This window comes from Triticum urartu, unplaced genomic scaffold (assembly GCF_056163025.1).
Source record: "Triticum urartu cultivar PI428250 unplaced genomic scaffold, HENAU_Tu73 scaffold2, whole genome shotgun sequence".
Taxonomy (NCBI): Eukaryota; Viridiplantae; Streptophyta; class Magnoliopsida; order Poales; family Poaceae; genus Triticum; species Triticum urartu.
In genome coordinates, this window is record NW_028260368.1 from 9,602,537 (window position 1) to 9,620,582 (window position 18,046).

The 18,046-nt window shown below is 36.9% G+C and overlaps 7 non-coding genes across 7 annotated transcripts; 3 read left to right on the forward strand and 4 right to left on the reverse strand.

The window, feature by feature from the left end:
• The first annotated feature begins 6,776 nt into the window (after positions 1-6,776).
• TRNAC-GCA (transfer RNA cysteine (anticodon GCA)) lies at positions 6,777-6,847 on the forward strand. Its single transcript has one exon. It is a non-coding gene; the product is annotated as a tRNA-Cys (tRNA).
• Positions 6,848-9,446: 2,599 nt separating this feature from the next.
• Positions 9,447-9,520, reverse strand: TRNAD-GUC (transfer RNA aspartic acid (anticodon GUC)). The gene has a single exon. It is a non-coding gene; the product is annotated as a tRNA-Asp (tRNA).
• Positions 9,521-9,878: 358 nt separating this feature from the next.
• On the reverse strand, positions 9,879-9,960 carry TRNAY-GUA (transfer RNA tyrosine (anticodon GUA)). Its single transcript has one exon. It is a non-coding gene; the product is annotated as a tRNA-Tyr (tRNA).
• A 507-nt stretch (positions 9,961-10,467) lies between these two features.
• Positions 10,468-10,539, reverse strand: TRNAT-GGU (transfer RNA threonine (anticodon GGU)). Its single transcript has one exon. It is a non-coding gene; the product is annotated as a tRNA-Thr (tRNA).
• Positions 10,540-13,023: 2,484 nt separating this feature from the next.
• TRNAG-GCC (transfer RNA glycine (anticodon GCC)) lies at positions 13,024-13,094 on the reverse strand. Its single transcript has one exon. It is a non-coding gene; the product is annotated as a tRNA-Gly (tRNA).
• Positions 13,095-13,918: 824 nt separating this feature from the next.
• Positions 13,919-14,006, forward strand: TRNAS-UGA (transfer RNA serine (anticodon UGA)). Its single transcript has one exon. It is a non-coding gene; the product is annotated as a tRNA-Ser (tRNA).
• Positions 14,007-17,633: 3,627 nt separating this feature from the next.
• TRNAS-GCU (transfer RNA serine (anticodon GCU)) lies at positions 17,634-17,721 on the forward strand. The gene has a single exon. It is a non-coding gene; the product is annotated as a tRNA-Ser (tRNA).
• Positions 17,722-18,046: the final 325 nt, after the last annotated feature.

Below are 18,046 nucleotides of genomic sequence, written 5' to 3' on the forward strand. Positions count from 1 at the left end.
ATTCCAAAATGATCTATTAATCTGCTAATAAGTCGTTTCATACCAGTTCCGTCTATCTCTTTATTATGAAAGACCAGATTGGCCCGTTCCGCCATACATAAGTACCCCCTTTTCGGCTGAGTAGGATTCGACAATTGCTGAGTAGGATTCGACAATGGGCCTGAGTCAGTGATTCGAAAATTTAATTAACTTAATTGCCTCAATCTCAATCTGGATTCGCGTGGCAAATAATGATGATACTAGGGAAATCGGAATGCCCCCCGAAAGGGGAGGGGCATCGCCGAATCTAACTTTCTTGTTTAGGTAGTGTATGAATAGGCCTGACTAAATCCTTGTATGGCTTCCTCTATTTCTCTATAAAAAGAAATATGACCAAGAGTGGTTCGAATGTATATCGAACGAATTTCTTTTTTTCTATTTCCCATTATTAGATAGTGGGCATAAATCTCATGATAAGTCCCCAAAGATTCATATTGAACTTCAATCGGAACTTCTCTTGACCCAATGACGCGTTGATCCAGGTTCCATCGTAGCCACAAGGGACTATCTAAACTGATTAGTTTTTGTCTATAAGCTCCCAGTGCATCATAAGAACTAGAAAAATGGGGTTCTTTATCTTTCCTATATTTAAAATTATTATTATTATTGTAATTTACTTTTAGATTTGGGTAGTTTCTGCAACTATTATATCTATTTGCACAAATACCTCGACGCTTTCCAATCGTTAATACATAAAGCCCGATAAGCATGTCTTGGGTTGGTACGCAAATAGGATCCCCAATAGCGGGAGATAAGAGATTCATATGAGAAAACATAAGTAAACGGGCTTCTGCCTGAGCTTCCAAGGATAAAGGTAGATGAACAGCCATTTGATCTCCATCAAAGTCCGCATTGAAACCCTTACACACTAATGGGTGTAAAGAAATAGTACGCCCCTCTACTAAAGTGGGTTGAAAGGCCTGTATGCCTAATCTATGCAGGGTAGGTGCTCTATTTAACAGTACAGGATGTCCCCGCATAACTTCTTGAAGTATTTCCCATACAATGGGTTCTTTTTCCCAAATTTTCCTTTTAGCAATCCTTACATTAGAAGTGGCGCGTTTCGTGATTAAATCGCGAATTACAAATAGCTGAAAAAGCTTTATTGCTATCTCTAGAGGTAATCCACATTGATGTAATGAAAGCGAAGGACCCACAACAATGACAGAACGCCCCGAGTAATCGACCCGTTTCCCAAGCAGAGTCTCGCGAAACCTTCCCTCTTTACCTTCAATTACATCTGAAAGTGATTTGTATACTTTATTGTGACCATCCCTCGTCGGTTGCCCGCGGGACCCACTATCAAGAAGTGTATCCACGGCTTCTTGTACCAATTTTTCCTGGCACATTACTAAATCTGCTGGCGCTAATTCACTTCTTTTTAATAGATAGGCAAGATTGTTGTTCCGACGGATAACTCTCTTATAAAGTTCATTAATGTCTGAAGTCACTACTTTATCTCCAGACCTATAAACAATAGGTCTCAATTCGGGAGGAAGAACCGGTAATAAGCACAAAACCATCCATTCTGGTTCTACATTTGTTTGAATAAAATGTTTCGCCAATTGCATGCGTCTAATCAAAAAAACTTTTCTTATTCGTCTTTTTCTATCTTCCCACTCATCTCCACTATACCCCTCGTCTTCTAATTCCTTCCATTCGACCAAAGAATTCTCTATAATAATTCGCAAATCCAAATCTGCTAATTGTTCTCTAATAGCACCTGCTCCTGTCGCAATTTCCCGATTTCGAAATGTTGCAAAGCCTGGGGTAGAAAAAAAGGGAGAAATGCTGTGGTTACAGGATGCAATTTCCTCTTCGAATAAACCTCGTAATCGTAAAAAAGTGGGTTTTTTAGTGCTGGGCCTAGCAAAAGAGAAATCGCCGTATACTAGGCCCTCCAACTTCTTAAGAGGTTTATCTAAAAGATTCGCGATATAACTAGGAAGACCTTTCAAATACCACACATGAGTCACGGGACATGCGAGTTTGATGTATCCCATTTGATATCTTCGTATCCGAGAATCCACAAATTCGACCCCGCATTTTTGGCAAAATCTTTCGTCTTCGTTTTCAGCTCCGCTCGCTCGAGAATTGCCACAAGCGCAAATCCCGCTTTTTATGGGTCCAAAGATTCTTTCGCAAAACAATCCATCTTTTTCTGGTTTATCGGTTTTATAATGAAAAGTAGAGGGCCTTGTGACTTCGCCAACGACTTCTCCATTAGGTAGGTTTTTGTTAGCCCAAGCCTTTATTTGTTGAGGGGAAACGAGTCCAATTTGAAGTTGTTGATGTTTATATTGGTCAATCATAAAATAGAAATAAGAAAAGAATTTATATTTATTCCGATCAAACTTCCTCCCTATTAACCTGGAAGTTCTTTTCAGATACAAGGAAATGATTCAGTTCTAGAGCCAAAGATCGTAGTTCTCGAACGAGCACTCGAAAAGATTCTGGAGGATCCTCATGATTAGGTATTCTTTTTCCCCAGATCGTAGCATTAAGTATTTCTTGGCGAGCTATAAGATGGTCAGATTTATAAGTAAGTATCTCTTGTAAAATATGAGCAACACCAAATCCTTCTAAAGCCCAAACTTCCATTTCTCCTACTCGTTGTCCCCCTTGCTTGGCTCTTCCTCTAACCGGTTGTTGTGTAACAAGTGAGTAGGGCCCAGTAGAACGCCCATGAATTTTCTCATCAACTTGATGAATTAATTTTAAGATATAGGACTTCCCTATTAGAACAGGTTGCTCAAAGGGGTCGCCTGTTCTTCCATCAAATATTCTGCTTTTTCCCGGGTACTCGGGTTCAAATACCCATGGATTTTTTGTTTCTTTACTGGCTTCATATAATTCTGAAAACACAAGTTTTCTTGAAGCCTCTTGCTCATATCTCTCATCAAAGGGTGCTATTCTATAATGTTTCTTTAGCAGATCCCCCGCTAATCCGAGCGAGCTTTCAAATATTTGTCCCACATTCATTCGGGAGGGTACTCCTAAGGGATTGAAGACCATATCAACGGGTGTTCCATCTTGCAAATAGGGCATATCTTGCCTAGGCAAAATTTTGGAAATGATCCCTTTATTCCCATGTCTTCCGGCTACTTTATCCCCAACTTTGATTTCACGTTTCTGTAAAATATATACACGAACCATTATGTCGAGCGGGTCCCTTTGGATCCATTTCACATCGATAACGCGCCCTCTTCCACCTATAGGTAATTTCAGAGAAGTTTCTTTTGAAGTGGAAACCTCAAGGCCAAATATGGCCCGTAATAATCCAGCTTCCGCGATATAAGATGATTCGCTCGCTATCTGAGGCGTTAATTTACCTACTAAAATATCACCAGTTTCTACCCAGGATCCCAACCTAACAACTCCATTTCTGTCCAAATTGCGGAGTAAATGTTCTTCTAGATGTGGTATTTCTTTAGTGATTTTTTCAGCGGAGCCCTGGCTTGTCGTATCCGTCTGAATTTCATATTTCCGGATGTGAAAAGAGGTATAAATATCTTCATATACCAAACGTTCGCTAATTAGTACTGCGTCTTCAAAATTGTAACCTTCCCATGGCATATAAGCTACTAATACGTTTTTTCCTAAAGCAAGTTCGCCCCCAATTGTAGCAGCTCCTTCTGCTAAAATTTGTCCTTTTTTAATGGATTTACCCCGTGGAACCCGGGGTTTTTGGTGCATACAAGTATTTTTGTTAGAGCGACGGTGGTTAACTAAAGGAATACTTATAGTCTTCCCACTACTTGATAAAAGTATCTTATGACTATCAGTAGAAATGATCTTTCCCTCGCGTTCGGCTATAATGGAAACCCTCGAATCTAGAGCTGTTTGGCGTTCCAATCCAGTTCCAACAATGCATTTCTCGGACCGAGAAAGCGGAACTGCTTGGCGCTGCATATTAGAACTCATTAAAGCCCGATTCGCATCATTGTGCTCAATAAAAGGAATGAGAGAACCCCCAATAGAAAAATATTGGAAAGGAAAAATACTTCTAACATGAATCTGTTCCCATGCAATAGTCAAGAATTCTTGACGGTATCTAGCCGGAACAACCTGTTCTTCCTGAATACCTTGATTCAAGGACAAAGAATTTCCTGCTGCTATCATATAATATTCATCTCTATTTGGTGATAGATAAACCACCTGTCTCTCTTTTTTTTCTTTTGCTTTCTCAGCAGATATTTCATAAAACGGACTCTCTATGGATCCCCACAAGTGATCAATTCTCGCATGAATTGTTAAGGATCCAGTAAGTCCAACATTGATTCCTTCAGACGTGTCAATTGGACAAATACGCCCATAGTGACTCGGATGAATATCTCGGCTCCGAAAACTTGCGGTTCTCCCCGTCAACCCTCCAGGACCTAAACAACTCACTTTTCGCCCATGAACAGTTTGTGTCAATGGATTCGTTTGATCAAAAACTTGAGATAACGGGTATGTGCCAAAAAAGGTCTCATAAGTAGTTATTAATAAAATTGAAGTTGAAGTTGGAGTTACCAAAGTTTGGGGAGTCGGTTTCGATTGACGTATGAATACTCTACGAATAGTTTTTTGAACTGCATGTTGTAAACGACCAAGAGCCAATCCGAATTGATCTTGTAACAGATCCGCAACCGAACGAATACGTTTATTTTTCAAGTGATTCATATCGTCATCGTCAAGTATACCCGTTCCAAATTTCATTCCAATCAAATGATCCGTAGCGGCCAATACATCTCGTGGTAACAAGAATGTATTGTTCTGAGGAATATCAAGATTAAGTCTCCGATTCATATTTCGTCGACCAATCCTTCCTAATTCACATTTTTGTTGAAAAAATTTCTTTTGTAATTCCTCGCATAAGGACTCCGAAAATACCAGGTCCCCACCTACACAAGCAAATTGTTGATAAAACTCCAAAATAGCTTTTTCTTTTGACTCAATCCTCTTCTTCTCTTTAGCATTCGGGAAAGACAAGAAAATTTCAGGGTAGGAAACATTATCCAGAATTTCTCTTAGATTCGAACCCATAGCTGATGATAGAACTAGAATAGATATCTTTTGTTTTCTACTCACGCGAGCCCATATCCTTTCTTTTTTATCAATTGCTAATTCCGATCTCCCCCCCCAATCTGATATTATAGTGCCAGTGTAGATAGAAATTCCCTTATGATCTAATTCCGAGCGGTAGTAAATACCAGGACTTAGCAATATTTGATTGATCACAATTCGGTATATTCCATTTATAATAAAGGTTCCTAAGGAATTCATTATAGGAATGTTTCCGATAGAAATGGTTTGCTTTTGCACATCGAAACCAAAAATTAATCTCGCAGATACATATAATTCGGAAGAATAGGTGAGTGATTCATACACAGCATCTCTTTCTTTTATCGAGGGTTCTAGCAGTTGATATCCTTTCGCAAATAATTGAAATGCAATTTCGTGATCTGGATCTTTAATTGTTGGAAACTTGTCAAGTTCTTCTGCCAAGGCTTGATTAATGAACCTACAAAATCCCTCGAATTGGATCTGACTAAATCCGGGTATTGTGGACATTCCCTCGTTTCCATTCCGGAGCATCTTAATCTTAAGTTTCCTGTTTATCAAAGAAAAATTCCATTATCAGCTCACTCTTCATCAATCCCTATGGATCGATCTAGCAATCATGGAATCTATATTCTGTTTACTGAATCACATGAAATTCTAGGGAACTCCACATACGTATTTCATATATGTATTTCATACATATGAATAGAGACCATTTGGACGAAAGTTCGAGTTTGCCAGGGGTACAAATGAAATGAAAATGAATTGATAAAACATTCCTACAAAAAAAATTCTGCCACTTATACTTTATGTTATGATATTCTAATCAGATTGGATGGCAAAGATTTCTCATTTTATCTCCTTTCTATGAATGTAATAAAGCCGTAATATAATATACTAGAAAGTTTGACTTTACTTCGATTTAGAATAGCGTGCTTACTTTAATTTCTCAAAATAATTTGAGGGTTCTTTTTTATTTCGGATCGGAGTAGTATAATTGCTAGAAAATTCAGTATTTCATTGTGGAATTCTAAAATAAAGTAAGTCCCTTTTTTAAGTACATGCCAATCTAGTTATCCACCTCTCCCCATATCCATGCTTTTCTTTTATCGTAATTTCACTTGGGTACGCCAAGATAGTCAGGTTATACTCTATATCAGAGCAAATTTCCTTTTTTTATTCAAGATATTTAATTTAATACTTTGAAAAATTAAAGCATGATTCCCCATAGAGATATGTACATAAAGGGGATCTTTGGATAATAATGCTGTTCGGACCTAAAGTTTACCTATACACGGATTAAGCATAAAGCCATAATATTTTATTATGCCATTGAAGGGGGGGGAGATAATACCGATTTAAGAGTAGTTCACTACTGCAATAAAAAAAAGAGAATTCTAGTTAACGGTTCCAATTTATTCTGAATTTTGCAGCCTGTGAATAGAAATCCACTTTTTCTTCTTTTTCATCTCAATAGAAAGAAATGGGAAGTTTTATTGTGTTAACAATGTATGTTTTAAGATAGAATCTATCGAGGAGAATAATAGAAACTGGATCAAAAAAAGCAGGAATAGATTTTTTGAAAAAGATTGGAAAAAAGTAAGTAGAATTATATTCAAAATAAAAGGGGCTTTTCGTAAGAAAACGTGGATGAATACTTGCTGTTTTCTAGATTTTTGATCGGATTTTTTGGCGGCATGGCCAAGCGGTAAGGCAGGGGACTGCAAATCCTTTATCCCCAGTTCAAATCTGGGTGCCGCCTGATCAATAAAATACTTAGGTTTTTTTTATAGTGCTGATCGAATTCGATAAATTTTTACTTCGCATAAGTTCGGGCAAGAGAGTAACTGGGCCTGCCGATACTGGGTTTAGAGAAACCATACCATAGTTCTATCCTCAAACTAGGGTTAGGGTTTGTTTTGACGGTAGTGGCCAAAATGGTTATCAATAGGGGTGAGGTAGTGTTTCCTTATTCTTTTATTATATGAATTTGAATTGGTTCTTAATTGAGATTCGATTTGATAATTTTAAAATACGAGGATAAGATGTCAGAAATCTTGGTATCCAAAGAAAGGTCCCTAAGGGGCATTCTTTTTTTTTTTCAATCTAAGATTCAAGAAGGGACTCCACGAAAGAATATCAAGACTTACTAATTATTATACATTTTTTTATCGTACATCTTATGTTACCTACATACACTAAAGTAAGGACTACTTAATTCTAACGAGAATCAGATTAAATAGGTCGATCAAAAATCAATTTAGGAGTTGTATTATGGATAAAATCTCTTCATTCTTTCATAGAATGATACAAAGCAAGGCTGCAGGGTTTAGGTCAAAAATAAACATTAGGTAAGGTAGGTATCCAATAAATATTTATCTATCGATAATTTTATGGTATATTCGGGCGTCCTTTGCTTAAAAAAAAAAAAAAGAGTAACAAAAGGAATAAAAAATCTTCCTATTCCCGCTTCTTCTATTCAGGACATCATTCCCGTACTCTTTCTTTTTTAAGGAAAAAAGGGCTATAGTATCTCGTATTTTTAATGCTCTCTAATTCTACCAGAATTCCTATAAGAATTTGTTAGGAGTAAATTCCTTGAACTGATTGATCCATGGCCTTAGGGCGGAATCCCTTTTTGACTCTGTACCCTTGATTCCACTATGATTATTGATCAATAGTAGAATAATCCCTTCATAGAAATAGGAGACATAATTTAGATGGATATAGTAAGTCTCGCTTGGGCTGCTTTAATGGTAGTCTTTACATTTTCTCTTTCACTAGTAGTATGGGGAAGGAGTGGACTCTAGGGATACTACTAATTGATTAAGTAATCAAATTGTTGTATCAATTCTTTTCTTTAATGGATCATTTTGCATTAATCATTTTGTCAAACGTTATTCTTTAATCTTTTTCTTTAGTTTTGTTTCACTCCTGTAAGAAACTCTTGTATTGTAAGTTGTAATGTAAGAAAGAGCCATTATACCAATTCAGAATTTCTACTAGAAATGACGAATGGTTAAAAAAAGTTCTATACATAAGAAAATTAGACTTTCTTCCACGGAACTATTCACGGCATATCACACATTTTCCATTTCCTTTTACTTTTTACTATAGTCTATTCTTCATATTATTTTTCTTTCCTTCCATGGATTCTTTGGTCAAGAATTGTCTTAGATTTTTTTATTTTGACCTGATTGAAATTAAGTGGATGCAATGAAAAAAGAAATTGAATTAGACTACTTAACTATTTCAATCTACTAATCTATTCTATGTAGATTCAAAGATAATATAATAGAAAGAATCTAAAGTGTCGTAGAAAAAACTATATGTAGTTCTTTCTACCACACTTTAAGATTCCAACCAGATCCTTTCATTTAAGACTTGGATTTTTTTTATTTAATCCCTTTTTAATTTCTTCAATGATTAATTGGAATTCCAATTAATTATTTTGGCTGACTGTTTTTACATAAATAATAAGTAAAAAAGAAGTAGGAACTAGAATGAACAGTGCAGTAGCAATAAATGCGAGAATATTGACTTCCATAACCTCTTTATTTTTTATTTTCACAATAACTCGGGATGTAATCCCATGGAGAGGAAAAAGGGGTATCTTGTAAATTCAAGGGTAGGGCTTGCATTCTGATAATACTGAATCAATTCAATATTATGAATATCGGATCTATCAAATCAATTCATGGATGAGAGTTATATTTCACGGATGAGAGTTATATAGTATAACATAGGAAGATCCTCTATCCACACTAAGACCAAAATGGGTTTTTTGATTGGATTAGGAATTCCCTCTTTTTTAATCCTTTTCTACTTTTTCTTTTCTATATCTCTAACCCACGAGCTTTCTTAATCTTATACTTTCTTAATCTTATACAATTTCCCTTCCTTTTTCTTATAGTTATACATACAATTATGTATGTATTATATGACCAACTTTCACTTTCTATGGGTCACATAGACATCCAAATAAGCAGTAGAAGTGAGATGGGGAAAAGAGGTCTGAAATAAAAAGGGAATACGATTTATGTATGGATTCCGGTAAAATACCGGTACTCTATTCCATAAGAGTGGAATAGGAAATTAAGATGAGGATGGTATCATCATAAAGAAAGATAGAGTAATATAATATCCTAAATTCTACTAATCCACATATCGTATGTGTGTCTTTCTTTATCGATTGGGAGTAGTGAAAAAAAAATTCCTATATGCCCTCCCTCCCTCTTTAATGAGAGATGCAAAATAAAAAAGTGAAGTAAGGGTGCCCTGTGGGTATTTGATCTTGCTCCCTGCCCCTTTTTTTCATGGAAAAAGGAAATATCAATTTCTCCATTCATTGAACCCTAGTTCGGGACTGACGGGGCTCGAACCCGCAGCTTCCGCCTTGACAGGGCGGTGCTCTGACCAATTGAACTACAATCCCCGCGGGGTGTATGGCATACCCATTCTTAAATAGAACCATAAGAAGATTCGATTCGTCTTTCGTACTCTAAGAAATAGACGAATCATATACTACATACCCACATATTATATTATACGTGGGTATAGTGAGAGTGACATAACTAGTATGTCGTGATTTTTTATCACTAAAAATGGATAATAATCCAGCCTTCAATAAGAAAAACTCTTTTGTTTGTAAGAAAGGAATGAGAGAGATATGGATTAGAAAAAAAAATTTCCCTTTTTTCTTTATCTTTTATTTCTATAGATCAGACATTTTATTTTATGGAAGAAAAACAAAAGGATTTAGTTCATACTCACGAAGCCCTAGATTTTTGGTTTGGGCCGAGCTGGATTTGAACCAGCGTAGACATTGTCAACGAATTTACAGTCCGTCCCCATTAACCACTCGGGCATCGACCCAGGAAGAATTTATTCTAGGGTTTTTGCTAATCTATGATTAACCTCCTTTCATAATACTCCCTACCCCCAGGGGAAGTCGAATCCCCGCTGCCTCCTTGAAAGAGAGATGTCCTGAACCACTAGACGATAGGGGCATCACTAGACGATAGGGCCATATACAACCGCTCGTGATTATACTATAATCATAGTATGAGCAGTTTTTTGGAATTGTCAATATACTCGAAAAGTATAAATAGATCCAAAGCAAAGAGTTTTTCCAACTTTTCTGTTATGTTTTCATCTAGGATTTTTTTTAGTTGATCGTTATAGATTAATTCTCCGTGCTTCATTTAGTGTTCATACCAAAAATGCATCCATCCCGCACTAAGTCATAAAATTCTCTAAAAATATAGAGAAAGTTTCAAAAACAAAGAAAAAAAGTGAATCAATTTAGTAGAAAAGTACTCTATCAGATTCGAACCAACGACTTACGTCTTAGCACGAGATTACTCTACCACTAATTTAAAAAGCCCTTTATCGGATTTGAACCGATGACTTATGCCTTACCATGGCATTACTCTACCACTGAGTTAAAAGGGCTTTTTATTTAATTCAAAAATTAGCCACTTGGATTTCCCATTATGGGTCTACTGCATAATGTACATATTATATATATAATATATAGAGATAGAGAGAGAGACATTATGTAGAGATTGTATATGTATATATCGATATCTTGAGAGCTCAAAATAAAATTAATAAAAAAAAACATACCCTACATAACATATCCAACTCTTCTTGGTTCAGGGTTTTCCGTTTCCGAAGACTAGTAAAATAGGCGGATTCTGGAACCCCAAGGATTCAACGGTATATGGATATGGAAAATATAAGATTTCCGATCCTAGCGGGAAAAGGCGGGGAACAGATACCCAATAGGATATAGGATCCTTGGGAGGAACTTTTGGTAATGGCCTTGATCCTCTATGCTATTTTTTATGTGTTCTTAGTTCTATTGAACTTTTTGCATTCTTTTAAACAAGAATCTAATAAACTAGAATTGAGTCAGTGGAAAAAAGGAGAGAGAGGAAAGTGTTAAATGGAGAGAGTCGACTAATCAGAGACTTTTAGGATCTTCTTTACATCAGGTAAATCTGTCGGCCCTGTCCGTTTTTTTCTTTAAGTTACGACTCTTTGCTGCTTACTTCTATCAAGCCATAGGGAAAGTCTATGATGAATTTGGAAAACTCATCTCACTCTTACTCTATGGCTCGGACTTAATGGGGGAAGAAAACATCTTCCATAATTTCTTTTTTGTTCAATTCTGGACAAAAAAGAAAAGGAAAAAAGGAATTTATAGGGACAGTGTTACCCCCTATATCCCCTAGTTTATATTGTAGGAATAATAAAACAATTTAGCAGTCTGACACACTTACGTCCTTGCAAAGTAAATAATTATTATTGTAGTCGTAACCGTAGAATAGGATCCTAATCAAAATAAATACATTTGGTTCAGGCGCTATTAGCATGGTAAGAAAAGATTTTTTTTACAGACCAGAGGGGCTATCTAAATCCTAAAGTAAAGGCGAGCGATCGAAGTAGAAGTACCAACGGCTCAGTGTCATGAACCTTCTCCATCTGATTCAATAAGGGGGAATTAGCCTTCTTGTCAAATGGCTATCCTTGACAAAGGGTACCATTTATACCATAATCTACAATGTAGCGGGTATAGTTTAGTGGTAAAAGTGTGATTCGTTCTATTAATAACTGAATTTGAAATGATATACTTAAGGCATCCTTAAGTTTTTTATTTTTATATTCCGATGAAAACTTTAGTTCTTATAAAGGATTAAATCCTTTTCCTCTCAATAGCATATTGAGGAAGAATATACATTCTGGCGATTTGTATCCAAAGACTAATTTAAATTGCATCCAAAATAAAAATAGGATTATGAGTACAGAGTCGCGAAGCATAATTTTGCATTGGATTAAGTATTCCAATTTTGAAAATATGAGTAAAGGATCTATGGATGAAGATACAAAAAAGTTGATTTCCAATCGTAACTAAATCTTCTTAAAATAAGGAATAAGGAAGCCAAATAGCTAAAAAACGATAGTTTTGGTTTACTAGAACCATCCGCATATTGTTTCAGCTCGGTGGAAACCCAATTCTTTTCCTCAGGATCTCTTGAATGAAATTAGGGAACGAAGTAAGTAGATTAGATGAATTTAGATAGAATTTCTATCTCCTACTCTATAAGGATCATCTAGAAAGCGGAGAGCTTTGGTTCCATTCAAATAGAAAAGCTGACATAGATGTTAAGTGGTGAGAATATCCATAAAGGAGCCGAATGAAATCAAAATTTCATGTTCGGTTTTGAATTAGAGACGTTAAAAATAATCAACCAACGTCGACTATAACCCCTAGCCTTCCAAGCTAACGATGCGGGTTCGATTCCCGCTACCCGCTCCATTCTGTATAAAAGGAGTATTCTATTTGTCTAGACATGTTAGAGGCTTGTATTCAAGCCTTTTTTGTCCACCAGTTTCTGGTACTCCAGAGCGGAGTAGAGCAGTTTGGTAGCTCACGAGGCTCATAACCTTGAGGTCACGGGTTCGATTCCCGTCTCCGCACTTAGCAGTCTGTATAAAAGGACTATTCTATTTCTCTAGATATGTATGGTAGAGGGGCGTATCCAACCCTTTTTTATTCATTAGTTCCCGGCCCTAGAGGGCAAAATTGAGCAGTTTGCGAAGTCACTTGCCTTCAAAAAAAGAAGGCGCAAGGCCTCTCCCTACCCTGCAGAAAATAAAAATGAAACGAAAGGGACAGTCTACCTCTCCCTTCCCTTTAAAAAAAGTTTGCCCGTTGTTTGTCTCAGTTAATACCCAATTTTTGGAGCTCTGTTGGCGAGTTCTATTTCTGCCTCTGGAGCGCCCTCTTTTTTTGAGTGGGATGCAAAGGAAGGGTAAGATAGTAAGGGATACGGCACTAGACTAACACCTAATTAATACTTAATTTAATATAAGTAGTTAAACAGTTAACTAGACTAAACTTTTTATCATAGTACTTTGATAAATTAAGCGGGCGAGCGGCGGGAATCGAACCCGTATCTTCTCCTTGGCAAGGAGATATTTTACCATTGAACTACGCTCGCTACGGTATATATTTTATAGCGTATATCCGCCTGGGTCGACCTTCTATGTCTGGGTCGACCGTTTCATTTCATTTTCTATTATATTAGAGTTTTCCTTTTTTTATTATCTGTCAATGAATATTCTAATGGGAATGGAATTTCATAATACTGAAAGAGAAGAGCTAGCAATTCGGAACGCAAATTGCGTTTTAATACGTCTCACTATTCTAATTTTTTAGAAGAAATGGCCTTTATTATTTCTTTTTTATGGGGTTAATAAATATTAACCAAATTTCATTTAAGAAATGAGAGAATTCAGAATAGCTACGAGAAAGACTAGTCCAATCCATAATGATGTACCGGAAAATACAACATTTTTATTATTTGACCAACCATCAGGAGAAGCAAATACAAGGGGTACACTAATTACTAAGACTGAGGAAGTCGCAATTAATGCAAAAACAGCTAATTGGAAAGCAATAGTCATATTTCTAATCCTCCAAGCTACCATCAAATAAAGTTGACTACATATTTGATCCCTCACTTAAACCAAAATTGTAAAAAAATACAAGAAGTAGGAGGGGTTTAATCATGAATCCATTGATTCTTCTCTTTAATTCAAATTTATTACTTAAACCGCTTTTTTATTTGGATATGGGGGTGAGAAGAGATTATTTACTCTTTATTTCACAAGCGGGTATAGCGGATCCTGTATCCGTGTATACAGTATACAGAGATATATCGAAAAGGAACTTGTATCTGATATCTTTCTAGAGGCTAATAAATCTTTTTATTTTTTATATGGCTATGTTCTATTTGTAGGAGTAAAATAAGGATTAGGCTGTGGAGAGATGGCTGAGTGGTTGATAGCTCCGGTCTTGAAAACCGGTATAGTTCTAGGAACTATCGAGGGTTCGAATCCCTCTCTCTCCTTTTGCTTATTGAATACGTTTGTTTCTTTCATTTTTATTTATTTTTTTTTTCTGTCCCTTATCTTTCTTTCATAAAAAGGAATGAATGGCTCGGCTAGATGGAATAACCGAGCCAGAACAGAAAAAAAGTAGAACAGGTATAAATAAGAAAATCTTAGTTAAGAGGGTTCATGTAAAGAACAGGTTCCAAATCACGATCGATTCCCTTTTCAAAACCTGCTGCAGCAGCTCGGGCTCTTCCTGCATGCCATAAATGGCCCACAAAAAAGAAGAATCCTAGAACAAAATGAGAAGTTGATAACCAACTTCTAGGAGAGACATAATTAACTGCATTGATCTCGGTAGCTACGCCACCCACGGAATTTAAAGAGCCTAAAGGAGCGTGGGTCATATATTCTGCTGAGCGTCGTTCTTGCCAAGGTTGTATGTCTTTTTTCAACCTACTCAAGTCCAAACCGTTGGGGCCCCTTAGAGGTTCTAACCATGGAGCACGAAGGTCCCAAAAACGCATAGTTTCCCCTCCAAAGATAACCTCCCCAGTTGGGGAACGCATTAGATATTTACCTAAACCTGTGGGTCCTTGAGCGGATCCCACATTAGCTCCAAGACGCTGGTCTCTAACTAGAAAAGTAAATGCTTGAGCTTGAGAAGCTTCTGGCCCGGTGGGTCCATAAAACTCACTCGGATAAGCTGTATTATTGAACCATACAAAACAACAAGCGATAAAACCAAAGACAGATAAAGCAGCTAAACTATAAGACAAGTAAGCTTCTCCAGACCATACAAATGCACGGCGAGCCCATGCGAAGGGTTTGGTTAAAATATGCCAAATTCCGCCAAATACACAAATAAAACCCAACCATACATGCCCACCAATTATATCTTCTAAATCATCTACACTAACAATCCACCCTTCTCCACCAAAAGGAGATTTTAGTAAATAACCAAATATAACACTGGGACTAAGGGTCAAATTGGTAATTTTTCTTACATCTCCCCCCCCAGGGGCCCAGGTATCATATACACCGCCAAAATAAAGAGCCTTGAGTACTAGAAGAAAAGCACCTAGACCTAACAAAATTAAGTGAATACCCAAAATTGTAGTCATTTTATTTCTATCTTTCCAGACATAACCAAAGAATGGAAAAGATTCCTCAAGAGTCTCGGGTCCCAGAAGCGCGTGATAAATGCCACCGAAGCCTAAGACTGCGGAGGAAATTAGGTGAAGTACGCCAGATACAAAGTACGGAAAAGTATCTAGAACTTCCCCCCCTGGCCCTACTCCCCAACCTAGAGTAGCTAAGTGTGGAAGTAAAATCAACCCTTGTTCATACATGGGCTTTTCTGGTACGAAATGGGCCACTTCAAATAGGTTCATTGCTCCGGCCCAGAATACGATTAATCCGGCATGAGCTACATGAGCTCCAAGCAGTTTACCGGACAAATTGATAAGTCTGGCATTCCCAGCCCACCAAGCAAAGCCGGTGGTTTCTTGGTCACGACCAGCTAAAACGAAAGTTCCATTAAAGAGCGTTTCCACGTGGTAGAACCTCCTCAGGGAATATAAGATTTTCATGAGGCTGATCCTGAGCTGCCATCCACGCACGAATACCCTCGTTTAAAAGAATATTTTTGGTGTAGAAAGTCTCAAATTCAGGATCTTCCGCTGCACGGATTTCCTGGGAAACAAAGTCATAGGCACGTAAGTTCAGAGCCAAGCCAACTACGCCAATAGCACTCATCCATAAACCGGTGACGGGTACAAATAGCATAAAGAAATGTAACCAACGTTTATTGGAAAAAGCAACACCAAAGATTTGGGACCAAAAGCGGTTAGCAGTGACCATTGAATAAGTTTCTTCAGCTTGAGTTGGGTTAAAAGCACGGAAGGTATTTGCACCATCACCGTCCTCAAATAGAGTGTTTTCTACGGTCGCTCCATGAATAGCGCATAGCAGAGCCGCACCTAATACTCCGGCAACTCCCATCATATGAAATGGGTTCAACGTCCAATTATGAAATCCTTGGAAGAAAAGGATGAATCGAAATATCGCTGCTACGCCAAAACTCGGCGCAAAGAACCAACCAGATTGCCCCAGTGGATAAATAAGGAATACAGAAACAAAAACAGCAATTGGACCAGAGAATGAGATTGCATTATAAGGCCGCAATTGAACAGACCGAGCAAGTTCAAATTGGCGTAACATGAAACCTATTAGTGCAAAAGCCCCGTGGAGAGCTACAAAAGTCCATAGACCGCCTAATTGACACCAACGAGTAAAATCTCCTTGTGCTTCGGGCCCCCATAGTAGCAACAAAGAGTGTGCTAAACTATTGGCAGGGGTAGAAACTGCTGCGGTTAAGAAATTACAACCTTCCAAATAGGAACTAGCCAATCCATGGGTATACCAAGAAGTTACAAAAGTTGTCCCTGTAAACCAACCCCCTAAAGCGAAATAAGCACAAGGAAAGAGCAATAGGCCAGACCATCCTACAAAAACGAAACGGTCCCTTCGTAACCAGTCATCCATAGTATCAAATAGATCATTTTCTTCTTTAGGAATTCTACCAAGGGCTATAGTCATAGTGATCCTCCTATTCAATTACTTCAACCATTTCCGAGCACCTCATATCACTTTCCAAGGCATATGATAGTTTTATTATCTGTGGACGATTTCTTTCTCGTTCAATGCCCTTTTTCAATGGTCTCGAAGAGAGAAATTTCCCATTTTTATCTATGGAGTCACAGTCACAACCGAGGTCGTGGTAAATCCATGAATTTGATTCGATTTGTTTTTCTTATACTATTTATTTGTTTTTCTTATACTATAGAAATAGAAATAAATTGTTTTTCTTATACTATAGAAAGAAATAAACCTTTGAATTCAGCATTATTCCAAGACTCCTATTTCAAAGTCTATCTTTTAAGGGAAAAATGCAAATAAAAGTAACCCTTCTTTTCCCATTCCCTCTCTATTGCATGGGTGGAAGAACTAAAATAATAGAGGATTCTGAAAAAAAAAAATGGACCTTCGAAATCCAATTTTATGTGTAGCGCAAAGGAGTTGCGATTTCTTCTTATTCCTATAGAACATCTAGTAACAAGAATATGAAATCGTAAATAGCGAAAAATTCTTGTCTTGCGCGGTCTAAGTCTAAGGAAATAAAAAAAATTCGCTTATACAATTTCATCTACATCGAATTTATATATCAGAATAGCGGATAGAGGCATCATTAAAGGAGTCAGGTCTACTTACTTTATGCTTCTTTCCAATTTTATGGTGGATTTGATAAGAACCCTTTTTGCTTTCTTGATAAATAATCGACAAAAAAAGCGTTTTTTTTATATAACCTGCTTGTTTTATTATAATTATAACAAGTCCTATATGGAAATGCCCGCTAAAGAGAAAATCTATTTGATTGTCTCTCGGCCAATATCGATTTTTAGAAAGAAAAAACAAGAATTTTCTTCTTTTTTTATTAACATTAAGAAAAAAGAATATAATTAAAATGGAATTGGCAATATAATTTTTATAGACTTTTGAAAGAAAAAAAAGGGGTTTTTTGCAACCGTTATTTCTTATTTCTTGCCTATATCATATCACGGAAACCTTTCGCTTTGGAACGTGGAGAGATGGCTGAGTGGACTAAAGCGGCGGATTGCTAATCCGTTGTACAATTTTTTTGTACCGAGGGTTCGAATCCCTCTCTTTCCGCTCCCTTGGATCATTTGGGACTTTCGAATTGGAAAGAATTCTGACCCCCGGATTTTCTCATAGATAAATGTACGAAACAAATCCAATAAGAAAAAAAAAAACTGAATTTTTACTCCTCGCGTCCAGGATTCCGTCCTGGGTCATTAGATAAGAATCCAAAGATAAAGAGTGAAACAAAGAATATCACTACTGTATAAACAAAAAGTTTGAGAGTAAGCATTACATAATCTCCAAGATTTTTTTTTAAGGAATAGATTACCAGTTTTTCCTTACCACACGGATCCACTAGGATGGTTTTTTTTTATACCTAAAAATGCAAAAAAGA